At 42.6% G+C, this 20875-nt stretch overlaps 1 protein-coding gene across 1 annotated transcript in view; it reads left to right on the top strand.

Moving 5' to 3' along the window:
- LOC8038895 (cytochrome P450 4c3) overlaps positions 1–20875 on the top strand; it is a 97895-nt gene that overhangs the window by 15916 nt on the left and 61104 nt on the right. The window lies entirely within an intron of this gene.

The following is a 20875-nucleotide window of genomic DNA, read 5'->3' as shown; positions in this document are numbered from 1 at the left end:
TGTCTGCTGCACGTTTGGGTAGCAGAATGACGTACTAGGTTTAGAAAATAAACATAATTGAAATAACTATTAAGGTACATAGCATTTTCTTCTTCATCTTTATTAAGTTTGTCGTTTATTAAAAGAGGTGGAACAGATGTATCGCACTTTTTATTTGATTTTACATACTTCCCGAATTCTATAGGGACCTATTCTAAATAACACTTCAGCCCTGATCTGTTATAGGACCCCCTCAGCCCTTCAAACCCATTCAGCCAATCAAACTCCCCAGCCCTTCAAAACTCTTCAGCCCTTCAAACTCCTTCAGCCCTTCAACCCCATCGGCCCTTCAACCCTTTAGACACCCAATTGAGTGTGAACCTTAGACAAAAAAAATCAGTTTAAAATGTTAAGTTTATTTTGGACATTGAGTTTTACATGCATGTTGTAGCCAACGTGTTATCAAACCTGGGCGCAAGCAGCTCTAGGCAAGAGATAACAGAGTAAATAGAAACAACCTAATTCTTGGAAGCAAAAAAAAATATATATATATCTTTTGAGGTACTCGCAACCAGGGTACAAAAAAAACAATTAAAAACAAGAACACACCGCATCAGTTTCGATCACGCTTCTCGCGCATGATCGTGGGAGGCCAATAAAACTTGGCGGCGTACTTACGATGAGCGACCGCGAACTCCAAATCAAGGTGTCACACGGCACAATTACAAGCTAAACCTTTGGAACTACTCAAACGGACTCGAAAGCGCTTCAAACAAACAGCGATATGTGTTCGAAAGGACACTCCCGCTGATCGCGAGCCACGAACTGGAGGTCAGCCCGAATCTCCCGCACATAAAAGGGAGCACGCCCGGAAGTCGACGAACTCGGTGAAGTTCGCCGGCCGTGCTGTCTGGAACGGAGCGGGTGACCGGGATCGACGGAGTCGACAGCGCACAGCTCCATCGAGTTCGCTCGAGACGGAGCTGGCGGCAGAGATTGACCCTTGTTTCTAGATCGGAGATACGCTATTTTCTTTCGTTTGATAATCTGTTTCACCTCTTTAGAAACCCAAAGCTGGTTCTTAGTTTGTGAGGAATGAATTCCGTACCTAAAATGTTGGTCAACTAAATCGTGCATTTTTCATTTGAGTATATTCCAAAGTACATCAATACTAATTTTATTAAAGTGTTCTAGAAAAAAAAACTGCAAGTTCGCTTCGTATCTTATCATATTGTCCGGTATGTAATAAAATACTTTTCTTGCTTGACACTTCGGTTGGTTGGTTTTTGGTAGAACCAAATCAGCTGTCACAATCTTATGATAACATATTCCTCGTATCACGCAGACATTGTTTATGACTTCCGGTAAGTTGCATAACAACAAATCCAGTATATTTAACGGCCTTGTACCCTCCATGACTTATTGTGTTAGTGCAAACGTTTACTGAATGAAAGTAAATTTACTATGAAGCGTGTTTCCCGAGCGGATTGCCCCCCCCCCTTCCCCCCCCCCCCCCCCCAAAAAAAAATGATATACTTTTTTGAGGCCGAGAATTGTGTCTGCTGTTTATCCAAGCCGTCACTGTTTTCGTTTGGAGGACGATAATAAACGCCAAAAGAAAATTGTTTACCATTCAAGCACATCTGGCATCATGCTGTCTGTCTGCATATTAACGTCTGGTATTAGCAATGGTGTTGTCGGTATGATTTTGTCGACAAGGTTGAATACGCCTCCAACGTGCAAGTTTCTATCCTTTCTGTAGACTGCATAATAATTTGGAAATTCTTTGATTGATCCTATGGTGTCGTCTAGCCATGATTCCGTACCCTAGACCATCGTTGGTTGGACGGTACATCTAAGAATTCATCTACCTTATTTTTAATATTTTGACAGTTAATTACCATAACAATGCCCACATTCGGTGTTCTCGTGGTCATAGTTTTTGTTTGCTCCCTGTTTATCACAAGTACTGGCATTAGTGGGGCGTGCAAAACGATTTACTGAGTTCTATGATACGTTTAAGCCTCATTGGATAGATGCCTGTTCTGATGTCGATGGAATGTCGATAAGTTCACTAGATTTTATTTCGTCAACCTCGTGTACGTTTCCAGATTGATGATCGAACATGAATCACTTTCCATTAATGTGCAGTTGGTCCATTCGTAACTGGAACCGACAATCCTGAGCTTTCACCTATTTAACCAGCTTCCTCCGTGCCAGCTCAACTGGCTTAGAAAAATTCTCACTAACCGCGAGGCCACTTTATTTAAGCCTATATCCGGAAGATAGCACTGACCCCTTGTGCTTAAAGAAGTAAAACTTTACTACGGTGGGCCCTTTCTCAGCTTTGTTGTATGCAGCAATGCGTTGAGCCCTATTATTATTAAAGCTGAATGCTGGGCTAGATGGTATTGGTCTTGGGTTGCCAAAGGCATGGTAGCGCTTTTTGGACGAGGACAAAAGAAAGAAAGACAAGACAGACACGAGAGCTGTCTTTTCTTTCTTTCTTTTGTCCTCGTCCAAAAAAGCGCTACCATGCCTTTGGCAAGCCAAGACTATTATTAATGTCAGGGTTTTTCTTTATTTACATTCTTTTTGCCGCAAGCATTGATAATGAGGGATTCCGATTCAGCTCACGTTTTCTTATCTTTATCTTGCAGTCCAAAACAGACCAGCTTCGATCTACGTGAACGATGTTTTGCATTATTCCAACGCGATGTTAGGAGAGCGAGTTCAGCATGCGCCCTCTCTATTTTAATATAGTTATTTTGTGCAATTTGTAAATCCGTCTGCGATGTTTTAAGCTGTTTTTCTAAGCGTACACGCTCGTTCTGCCATCTCTGATTTTTTTTTTTTTTGCTGCAGCGTTACGCTTTACCAGAAGTTCCCTAACATTCTGGGCCAACTCATCACACCCAGTCTGCAACTGTGTCACAACAAACTATAGCGCAGTTATCAATACGTTCAATTCCGCGTTTGTCGGACCTGGATTCTATTCAAAATCTCGATAGATCATGAAAATATCTATAAAACGCTTCAAAACTGCTTATGGGCACGGCAGCACCATCAGACATAGGTTGTTGTTGTTTTTTTACAAAGGAATGCTGGATTTTAGTACCAAACTGGACAGCAAAGAGGAATAGCATGCAAGTGGACCGCATCGTGGCAGTGCAACCGTACCCACTGGTCCAGTGCAGAGGTGTTGCCCTCCTTATAGGATAAAGCTGAGTTGATCTCGATATCCTTTGGCCTTCGTCGCCGTAGAGCGTGTAGTCTTGAAGATTTTGTCATGCCGTGTTCTTTCCGCCGGAGCCTGCGTCAGCCCGTGCTTGTCCACGGTGCTCGAAGTGGCTCGCATTTTCCTCGGCCGCTGAGATGACGAATGACATGCTCTAGGAATCTGGGACGTCATCGAGCAGAAGCAGGAGCTGGATAGCAAAGAGGAACGGCATGTAAGTGGACTGCATCGTGGCGGTGCAGCCGTACGTACTGAAAAAAACTTCAACGTGCATTCAAATTTGACGTCAATGCGAGCACATCAAACCAAAACTGTTAACAAAAAACATGACTTTTCTCAGTTTTATGATATTCTGAGTCCATCATCGTCGAATTCGTTTGTTAAAATTTTACCAGTCTCGGCGTTTGCCACATTTTCTGGTTAAATGCTTGCGATTGGCTCTTCAAGTGATCTGCGGGATAGTAAGCGCAGGAGTTGATTTGTTAAACAAATACGGTGTGAATGCTTTGTGGTGAAAAGTTTTAGTAGTCTGTATCACTTCGGTTCAATTAAATTTTATAAAATATCTGGCATCCTTTCTTTTAGTCCCACTGCCACAACGCCAAAAAAACAGATCCCGTGCTACGAGTCGACGACTTTAGTGTTTTTTTACTGGAAACTGCGTAGGATGCCAGATATTCTCTCATTTTAGCCAAAGGAATCATGTCTTTTCCCCCTAAATTTTGGTTGTACTCAAAACAGATCTGAAGGGAAAGTTTTCATCCAGGCCTTTTATGGGACGTTTATATTCTGCCACAACAAGTTGAATATTATAAGTTATTTTTCGTTGTTTCTTTAAGTTAGGCCTCTTGACTGCATGAAGATGACAATAAATACGTGCTCTCTCTATAGCTGAACCTCAAACTAATAAAAATTTATACAAATTTACAGGGTACTTGATTGAGACTGATACCAGCTTAAAAATATCGTGTACGTGGCAGATAAAAGAAAGCGATTCTGAACAAATATTAAGCTTGCTTTCGTAGATTTTAGTGCCCAATACATCGCGATCTTCGACTATAAAAATATAATATTTTCATGTTCCAGAGAAATGTCCAAGTTTGAGCTATGCACCCACTTCTGCAGCAAACAGCGACTATAACGCTGTGCGCATAACATGATTAAGTTAAACTAGCGGGTACATGTAATTAAATGAAGGTCAGCTTGAAAATTATACAAACACAAAGAAAAATGACCAGAAAGGCAACGAATAACAGCCTAGAGTTGAGTTAGTTGGCACAGGTCATTAAAGAGAGGCCAGCTTGGATATGAATTTTGATATGAAAAAAGACGAAGATGAATATGGATAAAGGCGAAGTATTAAGGTCACAGTTATGGTGAACGGTGTGTATTCTGGTTCCCTCTCTTTATGTTTGTCTAATGTTCAAGCCGACCTCTCTTTAATAAAGTCGTGTCCGTCATTGCGGGCATCTGATTAAATTTGAAATGAAGTATTTCAGATAGGAGAGTTTGGAAATCTGCACATATACTGGGTCCGTGAGAGAAAGTGAAACAATGTTTTTCGGCCCGCTTAAAGAAACTACGGATTCGAGAAAGCTGAACTCCCCTGAGATAGTAACACTTGTGGTGGCACCGAAATCTGGACAGGACAGATATTGACACGGAGCACCGCACCTGACGCAGGCGAAGTGCGTGTAAAACGTGTCATTTGGTTTGGCCTTAAGAACACGACGTTTGCTGGATCAAAATATTATACAGTAAAGCTAAATTTCGCTGTGAGCCGACGCCCACCGAAGCGTAATATTCGTGAAACCGAGAAATGACATGGTCAGCGCCTGTAACCTTTAGTTCAATGAAAAAAAATATTCAACAAGAAAGACAACATTTTTCCAGCTGGCAAGTTGTTTTCACTGAAAAAGTGAAACAGGTGCCCGAAATTAAATTTTTTGGTATGACGAGCTGAGATGGACGGCGGTTCGTAGTAGAATTTCGTTTCTCTGTCTTATATTTTGATCCAGGTAACCGGGAAGTCTTAAACTTTCGCAGTTTTATCACCACCGCCAGCGTCATAGTCTCACGGAGATTCCGCTTTCTTGTGAAGATCTTTCTTTTCGGATTTGAAGTGATTTTACAGCACTTTTTGTTGGTATCTTCTTGAGCGTGCAAGCGAGCTCGCATTTACCGCACTGTTGAATTCCAGAACCACCAAGGTTCTGGAGCAATTCCCTGTCAGATACGCAGCTTATTTGTGTGGGATGGAAAGCACGATTCGTTTCCTCCAACGGTCTCTATAGTTTGCGTTCGCTAACATTTACGGTTTGCCTTCTAATTTATAACCAAGCTACAATCATAACAAACCGAATTCAATAAGACAAAATCTAATCTTCAATATTCCCGTTAATGCAAGTGCAGACACAAACGCGTTATAATGTTTTCTCAGTTACCTTCATTCTTAAAACATTAAACCATAAATATATATGGCTGTATGGCTGTTTGTTAATACCATAGATCAGGGGTGGCCAGGCTGACCCGGACTGAGAGCCGCAAACGAAACCACGAAGCTTCTAAGAGCCGCGGGGGGGGGGGGGGGGGCAAATTTAAATTTTCTTCGGAATCTGACTGCACGTATGAGTGCACAAGGCTGTACGACAGTACGTATGGGGGTACAAGGTGGCGAAACCGCGAGCCGTTCTTTCATCTGCCTGGAATCCCTTCTTTTATTCCTGGGAAAACGCGGAAAGGGGCGTGGGGGGGGGGGGGGGTCCACTTACGAGGGATCCGCGAGCCGCACTTGGACCAGCAAAGAGCCGCATGCGGCTCGCGAGCCGCGGTTTGGCCACCCCTGCCATAGATGGTTTGTAATTTACGATAACGAAAGAGGGACATTGAAGACTGTGGTGGACTAGTTCACGCTCGCAGGTGTGTGACACAGAGAGACGGAACACGAAGACAATGTGGTTGGATACGATAAATATGATTAAAGATTTAAGACATTATATACAGATTATTACAAAAACCGCACAAACGAATGTCACTGACAGTATGAAATAAGAGTGTTACAGGCCTTGCCGGGGAGCGATGCGACAGTGTTCGAAGCCTGGTGAGCGTTGCAGCGATGGCTTGGTTGGATGTCTCAACCCGTCTGTTGACGTGTGGCTAGGAGGCGGCGTCTTCGTAGTCGGGTCTTGCGTGTAGCTGCAAGACTCCGTCGACCTGTCCCAGCTTTTAGGGCACTCCTGACACATCCGGCGTATCATTTGCTTCAACGTACCATTAAAGCGTTCTACAAGGCCATTGGCCATAGGATGGTACGGTGTGGTCGGCAGCTGTCTGAACGAGAGCAGACGACTGAACTCCTTCATGAGTCCAGACAGGAACGATCTGCCACGATCGCTAATGATTTCGCGCGGAAACCCCACGCGTGAGAACATTTCGAGGAGAGCTTCGGCTACCTTCTCGGTCTCAATGCTTGGCAGAGCAATGGCGTCAGGGTAACGTGTCGCGAAGTCCACCATGGTGAGGACATAGCGGTTTCCCTTCTCTGAGATTGGTGCTAGTGGGCCCACAATATCGATGGCTACCCGCTGAAAAGGTGTAGCAATGACTGGCATGTTTCCGAGAGGCACACGGCCTACTAAGTGCTTTGGCACAGTTCGCAGGGAGATGTCACAAAGACAAACAGACAACACAGACTTTCGATGAGGTCGGAAGCCTGTGTTGTCTATTTGTTTTCAATGTCCCCCTTTCGTTATCGTAAATTGTTAATAGCTTTTTGGTCTTGAGAGACAGAGCCCTAATAATAAATCGATATGTATAAAAATGTCTCAAGGACAGTGGCGCATAATTCCAGCATTCTTGAAATACCTGAGCCGTTCAATAGACTCAGCCGTTTTTTTTTTCAGCCTTAACGCAACCTTGTTATGTCCTACTAGTCGCAATGAGCCTAATGAATGGTATACCTAACGCTAAGTCACAAACGAAGATTTCTTTGAAAATATTTGATAGTGATATTGATATTTATTTTAGCTCAGGGGAAAGACAAGTCGCCTGGACCATGTACCATGTGCAATGAAGGCCTCCGGCGGCGCGTGTAATTACGATGCAATTGCGTTGTACAGGTGACAGAGAAATGGTGATGATGGTTCAAGTAAAGCTTGCGGCTTAGCGCGAAGGGTTGATGTTGTGCGTGGCACCAGTTTTGATTTTGGTCATTGCTGCGGCTGGTTGTGGCACGGTCTTGAGGAGTAACCAGGGGTACGGCGCATTGGTGACCGCAGCTTGCGATTAGTGCTTATTTTGAAGTCAACATACATGCCTGTCACCAGCCTAATTTCACGAAAATGTGCAACGTTTTACTGTGATCAAAAACCGATGACGAAAAGTGTTACGTTCACTAAAGTGACACAACATTTATAAGCCTTTAGGAACCACCTTGAGATAGTTACCCAAGTTGACTGAATTATCGAGGAAGTTTGCTCTCGCATGCACGAAGCTGGTGTTCACGCTACCTACATATAAAAAGAAAGGAGCATAGCGTCTCCACCCCAGGTATGTAAGACGCGGCGCAGGGGAGTTTTCCTGGTTTCGCTATGGACATGGTAGCAGTATAAAGGTCGGAACACAACCAGAAGAAGGGTCCGAATGTCCTCTTGGTTTCGCACATCTCCCGACGGGGCACTGGCGGATCGAAACTTGGCGCGCCGGCGCGATTGCACGCCGCGCGGCCCCCGGGATCTTGAAAACGTTTGACCAAGTAAGGACGTTTCCTTGAGCTCCTGTCATGCTGCGCCATCTCGCGGCGTTTTTCAACAGAGGGAGCGGATCTTTGACACACTTGCTCCGTGACGAGTTGACCCCGTTCAGACACCTCTACCTTCTTCCACTGTGGGCATGGTTCCTGTAAAGCAGAGAGCCGCAGAACGTACGCGACCTCATCGGGAATGTAAGAAACGGCAGAAGCAGAGGAAAAGCCTTCACCGTAACCCCCGTAGACAAACTCGAATCAATGTAAGGTCTATTACACATTCAATCCTTACGAGTCTTTGTCAGCATTTTAGTTGTACTCCTCACTGCAGCTTCTTCCACTCTTCCTTTTTTCCATGAAACAGGGGGTGTCACAGGCTGCAAGCAGTGTAACCGATCTTTGGTAATACACTGTGTACGGTGTGTGCCCTTCTATAATTTTCAGAAAACACGAAGCTCGGAAGTGGAAATACGTGGTTTTGGACGCATACCTCGCGTTTATAAATTGGTAATATGCGGTGTTTCCATATCAGACCGTACGATGATGAACCGGCCGGGTCATATATTTTTCATTTAAATTTGTATAAAGTATGTAGTACTATTGTGACACTTTGATATAGTCGACGACTCGAGCTTCGACATTTCAAATCTCCTGAAGAAAATTTGCTACTGTTTGCTTCAAACATAGTTTTTCGCATAAATATTAAAAAAAAGAAAAATGACCCAGACTAATATTGTACGATCTGACGTAGAAATACCCTATAGTTTTTTTTAATTGTTGCTATAGTTTCACTAAACAGAAGATAATATGTAAAATCATGATTATATTATATTGGTATGGTGAATTTACAAGTCGGGAATTCAACCTCGTTATTTGCCATTATACCCATGCCTATATTTAAATCCCTCAAGCATATCGCCGGCAACATCTTCACTATGTGATAATCACGACAAGGTTCTTGTTTTTTACAATAAAAATATCTGCGCTAGGGGAAAATATTTTATTTTATTTGCAAAATCCTGGTGTTTACAACATACGTACCTAAACAACCAGGAAATATTTTATAGGCAAAATATCGTGCTGTACAGGTAGAACATCACTCACTATCAGATAATTTAACCAAAGGCATAACCAAGGATATAGAAAGCAAAACGTACACTGGTACCAGGATCTTAAAAGCAAGAATAACTTGGGCAAATATTTAACGAAATATGAAAACAGCGGACTACAGCGACGGAAAGATGTCTCGCGTACACAGGAAGAAAGTAACTTAATGGAAACCTGTCTTTGTGGTATGCAGGGGGAAAATGCACAATCAAGGCGCTGGACAAAAAAACAACAACAAAAAACGAATGCATTGAGGAGGAAACTCCCGGACCAATCAGGCTGCGAAAGAAAAGCGAAAATTCTTTCAGCAGCCACGAGAACCTGTCTGTCCTCAAATTAGTCGGGAACCGCGAGAGGCAAGTGGAATTCCCTCGGGCACGTCGCGTGACCTTTGACCTCTACCTTTTTTCTTGCTAACGCAGACGGGCTGTAATGAAAGCGACCTCGATTCGTTCTCAGATAGGCCACTGGTAAAACAAAAGCTTATCTTTCTTTTTTACCTGCGGCCGAGGAGCCCGATCGGGTTCTTGGGCGGCTTTCCTGTTCGGCGTTGCAGGAAGGGCCGCTGGACATTTCGGTCGGGCGTTTCTATGACCGGTTCCGGGGATACCTTTCGTTGCCGTGCGCGTCAGGCACCGCCGCCAATGCTACCCGCGCTTACGCTGCCGTTTTCCCATGGAGCCACCCGGTGGAGCCAAAGATGTATTGGAGCCGCCCCGCAGCGTGAGCGCAGGGAAATTGGCTGCCGAAGAAAGCCGACTTCCTTTGGCTCCCCGAGGCTGGAGATAGCAATTTGGATTACTGGTGACGAAACTGCCGACATTGGTTGCGGAATCGGCACCCTGGAAGCATTCGAGGGTAGCGGTTGCGCATGTACGAGAGTTGAATAATAGGACCGCTCCTAGGGGGGACCAAACATTTTAGTTGTTATACGATGACGATTAGAATTCTTTAATGTAACCATGGTTTCGCGGAGCTCGGAGTTTGGATAACATGGAGCAGGTTCCATTCTCCGCACATTTAGTTGCCTTGCGACCAATGCGGTTCTTTGTTACCCTGAGTCAATTGATCGTACCATGCATTTATAAAATAATCTTGTCTGCGTATTATTCTCGTTGAACACGACGCCTTTCTTGGGAAGTTTGTAAATCGTTTTGTTCAATAATACAATAAGCCTTTTCTAAAGTTACGAGGCAGTGTTTCGTGTGCTTGTATCTATATTAAAAAACTCGTTTTTGTTTCTACTTGCGTGTTTCCATTCAAATGCCGTATGAATACTTATTTCAATATATATTTTCCGAGTACCGGTGGAACCACTGGAATCACTTGTTGACGGTAGATGACATCAAACGGTCAAAAACACTAAAACCAAAAAGGTAAAAAATTTAAGTTTCAAACATACGGTTAAAAATATTTCATGAAGATGACATAACATCCGCTGAGCCAAGAGTCAGGTATGAACTGCGACAACGTCAATATAGTTTTGCAATACTCTGCTGCATAAAAGCACAGGCGTTTGGGCAACGATGATAATGCTACTCACGAAAACATTTTGGAGCATGCTGCTTGGCAGCCAGGAAATGTGAATCTTTTGAATTTCGGGCTTGAGATGACGGAACACTAACTTCCCGGAAAAACAAACAAACAAAAAAAAAAACCTCACATATCTTTTTAGAAATTAGCATGCAAGCTTACCTCTTAAATAGTACATTGGGACAAATGGTCATAATATTATATCGTGTATTTGAACACGGTTTGTATATCATTCTCCTAAATTCGCTCCGAGAGGTAGATTAATCCAAGTAAGCCTCATAAGCTACAAGGGTAAATTTTCCATATGCTTTGCACGATGATCGAGATTGGCACATAAGCAATTATTATATTCCCTATTCTTCTGTAATCTGGACTTAGTACTTATAATATAAGAAACGCACTTTCTCTTTATCACTTTGACATTTGATACCGGACCGGCAGGGAATGTGAGGTAAGACGACATATGCGTATAATTTTACTTCAACCTAGCTTCTTGTTGTTTTTGTTTGTTTATTTACTTGGCGCTTTCTCAACATGAGGTGACCGGTCATTTTTTGCCCATATTCTAGAGATAAAGACCAACAACTCTGGAAGGGTTGCACGAACACAACCCAGAAATTGTCTTTGTTTGATCCCACCCCGGCCCGTTTCTGTCTACACGAGCATCGTATCGGCATGCGGTTGACTAATCACTACTGTGGGATGTAGGTTAAAGGCCCCAGTATAGCTGTGATCTTTAATATGCCTGCTCTGACTAAGGGGCTCATGTGTAGCGTGGACCAGTGTTACCATGTCTCAGGGGCAGCTCGACCCCTCGTTGTATACACATACAATGCCTAATATGCTTTTGCTTTGTGTCACAGACGTTACTGTTGTATTCGCAACATTTTCTTAAGAGTTTATCAATATCAAAAACGAATAAAATTTAAAAAAGTGAAAGTGTAGTTTTGAACAGCTGCAGTTAGTTATCTCGGGTTTAGGTCAAGGCTTCTATCTCTTTTTAAGAAGAGCTAAGTCAAAGCTTAGGGAAATGAGTATATGTATCTGCGATTTCAGGATCTCATAAAGAAGCATCTACATGTTTTAATATATGAAGATTGAATTAAAATTAATGCCTCTGTGAGCATTACTCCAGGTTGAAAGGGTATATTTAAAAAAAATTGGATTGCAGAATTAATTTTTGGTTTTTGCCCTTCGAGACACTAGAATGATTTTTCAATGTAGTCCCCGGATATCTGAACACACATCTGCATACGATAAACAAATTTTGTAAAGCCGTCAAAAAAAATTTGCATTTGTCAAAATTAGTTTTTCCACTTTGCTGCATTTGTCAGAATTAGTTTTTCACATCACTTCTTCATTTGATGCATAGTAACGTCCACGGAAGTCTCCCTTAAGTTTCAAGAAAAGGCGGAAGTCACAGGGCGTCAAAAGCTAGGCTCTATGCTGAATGCTGCAGTTTGGTAAGGTTCATACACACGTTTGTTTCCTACTGGTGGTCCTTCATGTTTGTGCCTTGACATTGTCATGTCGCATAAAAGCTGTCATGTCGCCTAAAAAGTCGACTTCGCTGAAGGTGGCATGAAAGACTGAATCACATTCTTCTAGGGGAATAATGAATATTGAATTTTTAATGTGAGGCTTTAAGCGACCACTTAGCGTGTTGTAGGTAAAAACGTAAACGTCCATGGTTCATGGAATGTTTTATGAATATCAGAACCTGCGATAAAAGAGGTTAGAAAAAACGACATCTTCCACTATAAATACAAATTTTAAAAGAAATTACATGTGCGAACTATGAGTAATTTATTGCGTGTGAATCCAGAGCAAATGAAGACAAATTCAGTTATTACAGGCTAAAAATAGAAGTCCCTTTGAAGTCAATTAAGAAAGAAGACTGAAGGCTTATTAATTTTAGTTTTAGATTTAATAATTTGTATTAAATAAAAGCTGTACATAACTGTCTTCCTAGCACGGTACTTGAGAAAGGAGGCTCGTTATCTCTCCAGCGCAATTCACTGTGCTGACTTTCTTTTTAGCCTCTTCTGCCCTCCTAGAGGTTCTAAGTAATATTATAGGTGCAGTAGTGAGCTGCAAGCCTCAACTGAAGCTCAGCTGCCGTGTGATGCGTGACAGAGGAAAAGAGAAAACGCTGTGAAGGAATCCAAACTTCCGACTTTGCTGTCAAGCATACCCAGAAAAAAAAGGAACAGAAGGCGCACTTGTCGTAGATATAGGTTTTGCCACGTCTTGTTATAAGTCCACTCCTATTGTGTTTAAGCCAAGCAAAGCTGGTTCGTGAAGTGCAGCGAATCGTTGCAACTGCGCGAGCACAATGGCGGGCCCCGTCTTGCGGCGCGACACAAAGAGCGAAGCAACATTAAAAGCGGACAGTTTTTTTGTTTTTTTTTTATGTTAAGAAACATCGTTTCAAAGTTGCTTTCGTGGCAGTAGCTCCGTGACTGACTTGACAGGCGTGAGAATTTAGGCCGTACTAAGCCATTTTCCAGCAGATGGGGATACTTTTTGGTGGATCGCGATATTAAAGATAACCTATTTTTTTGGTACGTGGTTCTTAAATCCACAGATTTTTTAACTGGTTTGAAATTTGCGCTGAACCGGACCTCATCGAACGTAGGAATGTGGATGAAAAATGTTTTTCCTGATATTCAAATTATTTAGGATGTTCTAAAAGAATGAAAATTAAAAAAAAAGCAATCCATTTTGCTCAGTGACACAATCGGGAAAAAAACTATAATTGGAGGGTATACAGCAAAGCGGCTGGCCAATATACCATATGCAGCCTTGTACGCGTTACTTTAAAAAAGTAACCGATTACAATTACGATTCCTTTATTGAAAAATGTAACTGATTACACTGATCAATTATTGGATTCCAAAAGTAACTGAAGAATTACCAAAAAGTAATTGATTACCTTTCACGTTACTCTTTCTAACTTTACTCCGAAATCAAAAATGCATAAATACGTTAAAAATGGTTACATTTTGTTTCTATTTGTCCTTTCCTCCAGATGGAAACGGGGGGGTGGAGGGGTGCGGGTGGCGGTTCGTGGCTAGATGAGATAATTGCAGAACACAGTCGTCTATGCCGCTGCAAACATGGATCGTAACAACCCGTACACTAGGAAACGAGGGACTCTCGACAAATCGACAGTCAAAACCTCGCTGAGCGCGTTGACATTCTAATCCTTTTGGGACCTTGGGATCTTGTTTTAGTTGTCTGGAGTAAAAAAAAATATATCCAGCGTTGGTGCAAACTGAAACGAGTGACACACGGGCAGACAGAGCGATTTTTTTTACGTAAAGAAAACAAAACTGAAGAATTTCACCTTTTGGAAACATATATTTGATTACTTGTAATTGATTACAGGAAAATTGTAGTTGAATTACAGCGGACGTTACCGCAGAAAAAAAAAGTAATTCAAGCACAAAAAAGTTTAAATAAATCGTAATTGGTTGCAAAAATTACAGGAAGACGCTTAAGACTGCTTACGTGAAGGAATGCGAAAGCATTCCTTCACGCAGCGCATTCCTACAATCAACGCGCAAAGTCCTCCTATCGCACACGGCGCTCCGGCGCAGACGTCACGCTCCCCCACTGCGCAGGCGCGGCCAACCCCGCCGGCTCCACGCCTTCCGTGACGATGCATCTGCGCCGCTTTTCTTTTGTTTGTGTTTTATTTCTGAGGCGCCTACGCTTTGGCCTTGAGCGCCCGGCCGGCTTCCGCGACGAAGCATCTACGTTGCTGTGCTTTTGGCCGACGGGAGTTTAACTACTCTTTCGCTGTTACAGACGGTTTCAAACAACGCCGGCTTCGCTGCAAGGGACAGTTAATCCCATCCCATTAATAATCAGTTACTTACTTGTAACTCATTACGTATAAGTCTGCCCATATACGAAATTGTTCGAACGTCTGGCAGCACTCTCTGCGCTGCCATCTTTGTCGCCTCGAGATTCCGCTGCTGTTCCTCAATTGCGTAGCGTTGTCGGTAACAATGAAGCCCTGCCGCTCACCTTTATCGATCCTCACCCATACCTGCGAGCTAAGGGTTGGTATTGTTTTACGCTCTTCTTGAGCATGTATGTGCTCGTCGCCTCGCCGGTCGCTGGTTTCTCACTGTAACCAACATGGCGAATCTACAATTCAGATGAAAATTTGGCTTTGAGGACCGGCAAAGGCACGGACGCGGGCGCCTGGTGACACAACACACTCTTTTTCCACCAGATGTTTAGCTGTTTGCATGATCAAAAAAAAAATGTTGTGCGCTAATATTTTGTGGATTGTACATGTTCCCTGAGTATACCGATCCACAAATAAAGTAATGACGTAGATACGTCAGAAGCTCAAATGTCATTGAGGGCTCCTTTAAGGTCCAATTTCGGCACATACAAGCCACCTAATTAGCATAAATGATTACTGCGTAAATTTTAGCTTGTAATTCTGAGGTTGTAAATATATTTTGGCATTATTGAAGTAAAACTACGCATGTAACTTTACATCTGTAGACAAATAGGAATCTTCGTTGACATAACCACAGATATGGTGACCGCAACTCAAATTTATGGTAAAGCAATTTTTTATACGCCAATCCTGATGGTAAATTAAGGTACCGAGTTCTCGCAGGATCCTTCTAAGTCAGCACATGACCACATATTTTTCTATCCGTGGTTATATCCACATAACAAAAAATTAATTTAGCAAAAAATGTCTTTATTGTTCGAGATGTTTTTTGAAGGGGACTGGTTAAAATTTATCGTCACCTGTATACTGTTTAATTAAAAAATGCAATGTCATGTCACAGTTGCTTAATTCTACAAGGTTTGGGACCAACATCGCAAAGTGGCTGCTGTCAATCTACTAAGTCACCAAGTTCTCAATTGTAAGTAACAACTTGAAACATAAAGATTCCGCTGGCCACATCATGAAAAAACGGCCAGAAAGAAAAGGCGGACGTAGTGGATAGCCTACCCGACCGTGTGTTGGAAGACCCGGAGTTTGAATCCCAACTCCGCCAAAGTGTTTGCCTTTTGGAGGCTTCGTAACCTTTCTTCCATTCGATCAAGTACGGTTCATTCATCTGCATATTTTCAAAAATTTTCTTCTTGCACTGCACGTAAGATAATATTGAAAGCTCCCTTGATATATAATGAACATATATACGTGTTGATTAAATTGAATGCTCTACTTCTCTCAAAATGACATTTTACTGAACTGGTATGCCTAACGAAATATTCACGTTCTATTCCAAAACTGCAAGTAATCTCGGTGTAATCTTCAATAAGTATATACGATAGATTGATTATATTCATTGCGCTTACCTGTTATATATCTCCGGGTCTTAAAAATACATTATTACATAATTTTTGTCCGAAGGAAATTTTATTTTATACCTTTGATTTTGCGCCAATAGTGTTCATGCGTGTGGGAAGCATGATGTCCGATACATGTCCAGCATGCCATTACAACATGCCAGTGTTTGCTGAACGCTCCTTAGAGGTTTCACTGCGCATTACAGTGCTGTTATATAAGTAACATGTGGTAGCAAAATTGTCTTCAGATTTGAATATCAGCAGGACAGTTTCATCTAACTTTGAGATTCAATATCAAAGGAACCGCTACTAGTTACATCTTGTGAGTAAAAGGTTGTAATCGATAAGGAAAGATGTTATGAAAACACAGACGAGACCTAGAAGGTCAAAAATTTGTATTTTTAAAAGAACATCATTACCGAGAAAAAAAAAACTAGCAAACGGAATATCTACAAAGTGCAGTCGGGTTTTGTTCAGTCCGGGTCAGTTCGAGGATTCAAGGCAACGGGGCGTCGTCGTCATCTTGGTCACCGCGAGGTCGTATCCGAGTGAAGTGATGATGGAAGTTGCACCGTGGTGGGGCATCGGGGGGCAGGCGCTTTTGGTTTCCTCTCGGTCCGGAACCGAACAGAGGCTCCGTGCATGCCATCGACTTGACTCACGGATTGGATAGTAGCTCTGAGAACGTAGGTAAGGCTGCGCCCTTGTAGCCGGCCACCTGGCAGCCTAGTCCTGAATTCAGGCGTGTCCCAAGTGCCCGGTCCTGGCTGCTGGCTTCTTCATTTTACGTCCTGACTCTGCTCGTGCGCACGTGTCTTCAGGGCTAACCAACAAAGGTCAAAACAAGGACAGTACCTTTTTAAGGAGCCAGCCTTCTGGCGGACGAAAGAATCCTCTTCGAACTTCCTCTGAAGCTTCAGATGAATGAGTTGATCATAAGTCCATTAATCTATTCAGGAAAACCCAGGGGAGCGAGAATCTCTGAAACATTTCAAGGCGAAGACAACAGAGGATTACACGTACTTCCATGTTCACCAAGCAATTACATCTGCACCATTGTTTCTCTTCAATCAAGATAAGCGTTCAGAACATACCTCAGCACGCAGACACAGTCCCTGACCGCGACGATGCAAGGCTGAAGAGCAGCAATACACGGTCGACGACGTACAAGGGTCAGCTTCAAATTGAGGAAAGCGCAGCGCCCGCACGAGCGTATCGCTTCCCTGTCAAAGCATTGTGCCGGTATGCGTAAAAGGGTTCCCCCAGAGGGTGGTCGGGTCGAACGGCTGAGGGTCACGGCGCCGTCACTTCGGGACTTTCCGAGGTCGCCCCAGACTACTTATGACAGCACGAACTTTCCTCCAACCTGTTCAGGTTCTGAAACTTTCGACCTTCGTGCCCTTTTCTTTTTGATCTCTGCTGCTGCGTAGGAGGTTGGGCTGTGCCTCGTCCTGCTTCCGCGCTTTCGAGGTCCTGGCCTTGGAAGCTGGCGTTGGGAGACCGTACCCTGTCAGTCTTTGCAGCAAGGAAACATAAGAGGATAGCTATAAAGAAACTATAAGTGGTTGTTAGGATGGAAGTAGGAAGTTGCCCGCCAAGTGCACAGTCTAATTCGGGAGTTTGTGTTTTGGATGTCGGGTGCATTATGTAGATTTTGAGATGATCCGCCTTTTGACAGTTACATTGCAACGCTTTGTTCTATCATAGAAAAAATTGCCACACACAATGCTTGAACACTGGAAAGTTCCAGCGAAACATATAATCAATGTATGATTCTTTTTGATAGCTAGGCTTCTTAAACTAATAGGCTCAAGTTATTTTAAAACGCATATCACGATTCATATCACAGGTGTGGAAGCAAACTAGAAAATCTAAAACGCTTAAGTTCTTTGCTGATATTAACTCATTTATCTATGTGCGAACTAAACTTTCACGGGACATATGGCTGTTTTTCTCGGTCAGTGTACGTGGGCGCGTCCGCGAGCCGCGACCATCTGATGCTGGCAAAGATTGACACCTTAGCACTCGCAAGACACGATCCTAAATGCGGCAATGCTGCATCATACCAGGCACAAGCCACGGTCGTCTTTCAGCGCCCGTCCTACCGCGCTAACATTGCACTTGAAAAATAAAAAGCAACAAATTATGTGTGCAGCTCGAGGCTTCAGTGTTTTATCAAAACGATAAGATTTTAAATATTTGAACTTTTTTACCCATTTTTTTATTGCGTCTCTAAGCAACGTGTAAGAGCTCAATTATGCATAACCGAAACGCAACTAAGAATATTTAATTATCCTCGTCAGAAGCGCTGCTCCAAACTTCAAAGCAACATGTCTATTCGGAAGTATTAAACCCAGCGGAAAAGTTGCTACTGTTAATTCTGTAAAATAAGTTCGTTCAACTAAAGAGTAGCTACAATCAACGCGGGGAGTTGTATAAAAATATTCACTTTTCAAAAGCTGTGAAGGAGGTACAGTCTAGACATTTACCAGATAACTCTCTAAAATGGCGCAATGATTCAAGACAATTAAAACAATTATTGATACACGCGTCATTTTCGGAAAATTTTATTAAATGACCCCTGTTTAAATCAACAAGTTGTCGTCTATTTTTGTGTTCAGAAGTGGCCGATAAAGGGTAGACATCAAGGTTATCTTTTAAAAATAGTCTTAATGCAAGAAAAAGCAAGCAAACATATCGATCATAAAAAAATAGTCTGGATAAATTTTCACCTCGATAATCTAAAACGGTATGTCGTGGTAGACAGTATTATAATGCGACTAGTGCCAAAGCAGACAGATTTAGAGCTCAGACACGATTCATCGCAATTGCCTTCTGTTCTTGTCGTTTTTTTTTTTTTGTTTTGTTTTTTTTTTTCCTAGGGGCAGTGTTTCTTTTCTACACCCTAACTTTCTCTTTAGCCCAGAAGTGCGGAGCTATTAAGCTCGAATTGCTAGGCTCAGCACAAAAACACGCGTTTGTTTCGTCTGTTAATATGATTGAAAGTATAAACCAAAACGGGTGCCACAGAAAGTGTCACCCGTAGCAGTTCCTTGTTTCTGGAGTAGATTAATGAAGAAAAATTTAACACAATATTATCTTAGAGACAACATACCTGGGTGTTTGTCATCACGGTTAACCTTCGCCAGCTATATTGCGCCATAATACATTTCTTACCTTGTGTTGCTGCGCCTGTGAAAAAAAAGATTAAAAAAAATGTGGCGCGAAGAAAGCAGTCAATCTCGCAATCTATAGAGAGATGTCAAAAGTTACGCAAACATGAGTTTTTTTGTTTTTTTTAATTTTAACATAGGGTTCGCCATGAGAACAAAGCAGGCTTGTAGGCCTTGTAAAAGTGCAAGCTCACCTAAGTAATAAAAAATCCATCAAGAAACCCACACACATTTTCACTTTTTACTGCATCCGTAGATAGGCAGTTCCATTCATCCATACATTTAACAAAAATAGTTTCTAAAAAAGTCAGTGGTGAAGCTGTGGTTATGTTTGTTATGTTTCGTTCTAGTTGCGTCATTGAAATTCGCATATGCAAAATATTTATGAATATATAGGATGAATACAGTAATCTACCAGTAGCAATTTAAAAAAAAAATTAACTCTAGTCGATAATTATCTTGGTTCTTATAGGCAGAAGGTTCGCATCGGACTTCAGCAGGGAGACCGAGTCTGTGAATCGATAGTGGTTAAAAATACATTGGAGAGTTTTACTTTGTATGCGTTCTCTTGTGTGAATGTTTTGCTCTGTGAACGGTTCCCAAACTGGGCTTGCATAATCAATCATCGGTAATATCAGTGACTTATATGTTGTTAATTTGAGCTCTAAGTCGGTCATTTCTAACGTCCGTCCAAGTGTCCAAAGTTGTCTTAGCGCTTTATTGGAAACATTTTACACTATCTGTAGATTTCGGTTCAGATTCGATTTAAAAAAAAAAGCCTATGTATTTGTATTTTTTTACATATTTAAGGCTATCGCCCCTGTGCTGTGCTGGAACTTTCTTTCGCGTTATGTCTGTATACCGTTTTGTTTTTGTTAACTTCCATTTGCAATTCGTCACACCAGCTCGTCAAATTCTGTATGTGCTCATTGAATGTATTCTGATGATATGAAGTTTGTATTTCTGAGTAGATAATTGTACCATCGGCAAAAGTTCTAATTTTAACACCAGCTTGAAATCCTCGGCTCATGTCACTGATATATAGATTAATAACAGCGGCCCAAGAAGAGACTTCTGAGCATGGGCGTACCGACCCGGGGGGGGGGGGGAGGGGGGGGGGCAAGGGGGGCGCTTGCCCCCCCAGTTTTCAGAGGGGGGGGGGCAAGGCATGTGTTTTGCCCCCCACCCCCTGAAACAGCCGCCACTGGGCAGGGCAAACACGGGCCGGCGGGGCCGAAGGGATACCAAGAGCACCGTCCCCCGGCCCATGGGGGGAGGGGGGTTCTGGTTTGCCCCCCCCCCACACACACACACACACTCAAAAACAAGTTGGTACGCCTCTGCCCCTGAGGCACTCCTGATATCAAGAATACGCTGTATGGCATTGTACTATATAACTGGACAAACTGCTCTCTACCAAAAGGATAAGCTTCAAGCCAGGTCAGATGGTGATAATTGTTAGAAATATACTTGAGTTTATGAGGCTGCTTCGGGTGAGAAAAATAATCAAATGCCTTCACAAAATCTAAGCACACCACATCTATCGGTCAGTCCTTGTCGAGGCATGCATTTAAGTCGTGGGTTACTTCTAGTAGTTGTGTGACTGTTAAGCGTCCTCGCCAAAACCATACTGATAATTCCCTAGATGGTTACTATCCTCAACTGAAGTTATAGCGTGTTTTGCGCTAGAATGTTCAAGGATTTTACAACTTCTACTTGTCAGTTAGATTGGACGATAGTTTTGTTTAATTGTTCTTTCCCCAACTTTGA

The sequence above is a fragment of the Ixodes scapularis genome, unplaced genomic scaffold (assembly GCF_016920785.2).
Source record: "Ixodes scapularis isolate PalLabHiFi unplaced genomic scaffold, ASM1692078v2 PGA_scaffold3__209_contigs__length_174095766, whole genome shotgun sequence".
Lineage (NCBI taxonomy): Eukaryota > Metazoa > Arthropoda > Arachnida > Ixodida > Ixodidae > Ixodes > Ixodes scapularis.
The sequence above is the reverse complement of the archived record's forward strand: the minus strand, read 5'-3'. Positions and strand labels throughout refer to the sequence as shown.